Below are 2,306 nucleotides of genomic sequence, written 5' to 3' on the forward strand. Positions count from 1 at the left end.
AGAAGTAACTAGATTTAACCATTCGAAATTATAATTTTATCAATGGACGATCATTGTCATTTTTATTTATTTCATTACGCCGTACGAATTTCTGTGCAGTCTTATCCTCTTCTCTGTCATCCACCTTTTTGGGGAATGAATAAACATAATAATCGATATCACCAAGAAAATCTCGAGAGTAAATATCTTGAGAGCATTCCACTTTGTGATTCAAAGAAGTGTACCGCATCTGATGAATTTGTGTGTCTTTGAAATCCTTCAAATATCAAATAGTAAACTGCTTTCATTACATTCAATTCGACAACTTATAAATTTCACCTAACGGAGTAATCAAACTTCAAATATTTTTCAGTTCATCATAACAGATAGAGAAACCCATTTTGTTTTTAAAATTTCAACTACTTTTCTTACTCAGTATTATCAATAACCACATATAACAAAGTATAACAGTTAAATTTCATTACGGATTCGGAGAAAACATTCCGAACAAATTTTGTCGCACAAATGTTGCCGATATATTTAAACAGCCGTCTGCCTCGCTATATAGCTGCTCCAATTTGATTTAATTTTTTGATGGCTAAAAGGAAAATTAACTCTGAGAATATGGATGATCCATTTCTTGGAGTCATATTTTGATATGCTTCATTACATATATCTACGCGCTTCTATTTTATTCTATAATTTTGTTCATTTTATCTAACATGATCAGATGCATAAAATTATCACAAAAATTATATATGAGAGATTAGCATAAATTTGAAAAGACCAACCGATGATATCATCAACAGTTTGCTAAGATAACTGAATGTTTAGTATTTGTTCATGAGGTTATCTTTCTTCCTTCTCTTCTCAAGAATAATTTTCCATTTTCAAATATTCGATTGAAAATTGATTAATCTAGAAATCCTTCACTATTTCATATCTACTTGTCATATTATCTTCTTCTTTTTCGTCTTTTTGAATTCCATTTGAAATATGTCGACCGTGATAGCAAAGATATTGTCACTACTCATTACGGTATTTGACGTTCACTGCTATGACCCCCACCACCCGATTGACTGCTATCCCTACCTAATTGGACAACGTTGTTCTTTCCTCAAAAGAAAAAAGGAATAATTCAAACAGTATTTATTAGAAAAATTATTCTCAAATATTTTGCAAAATTGCATTTCTACTTTTTTTCGATGAACGAAATCCATTTAGCAAATGAATTAGACTAACTCATTATTACAGAAAGCTAATATTGTTAGTTTTATTTTTTTCTGGTACCATTCTAATAATAGTATAGATAGCTTCATCTTAGAAATGAATTGATATAATAGCAAGCATTTTACTAATAAGGACGTAGAAGAGCGTTGACTTCTAATGAATCATCGCCTGAAATCAGCGAAAAAAAAAGATTATAATAGGACTAAAGTAGTGAAGACCATAACTAACTGATACATGAAGTGATGGAAATTAAATCAGAAATTTCTAAATTAAATATAAAGAGCTCGTAAATATGCCAATAAATCAGAAGATAAAAAATGATTGGGAATTATGTGACAACCGAAAATGATGCGGTAAAAATTATTTAAGGTAATAACATAACCAAAAAAGTTCTAAAACACATTTGCTAATTGGATCGATCCCTCATATGACAAGATTTGTTACCCTATCGTAATACCACACATTCTATTTTTCCGAGCAGAATTTCTCTCAGGTAAATTAAAGGGTTGTTACTGATTTTCAGGTAACCGAATTGGGCTGCAAAAAAAAACACTCAATAATCTCACATTAGAATTTTCTCCGTCCACCAACAAAAATCAAAAGAATTGAAAGATGAAATATGAGTTGCAGCTTGCCAAAAAATGTAGTTTAATTAAATTGAATCAAATAATATCAACGGTATACTATTTGATGATATCTTGAATGTACAAACGATACTAACCTAATGAAACCTTTAACGATACACATGCTATCTATACAATCTACATCATATTTCTTCAATGTGAAATTAATCAATATAACAGCGTTGGCGAATATGTTTGATCATTTCGTTCTTTTTTTCTTTCTCTAATATCATCACACTCATATCATCAATTTCTCTTGATGCATTCGTTAAATTTCAGTTTTCTAAAATTCAGGTTTTAGGATGTTCCTATCAAAGATACCGCTTATGAGATATCCGAAATTGTTACAATATGCCAAAAATAATTTATTCAGTCATCCTTTACGTACACAAAAACAACCATCACAATTTAAAGTATATTGTTTTTTTTTTTTGTTTGTTGTTTTAGTTTTTGAAGATATTCTATTCTCCTTTT

The sequence above is a fragment of the Loa loa genome (genome assembly GCF_000183805.2).
Source record: "Loa loa unplaced genomic scaffold supercont3.759, whole genome shotgun sequence".
NCBI lineage: Eukaryota > Metazoa > Nematoda > Chromadorea > Rhabditida > Onchocercidae > Loa > Loa loa.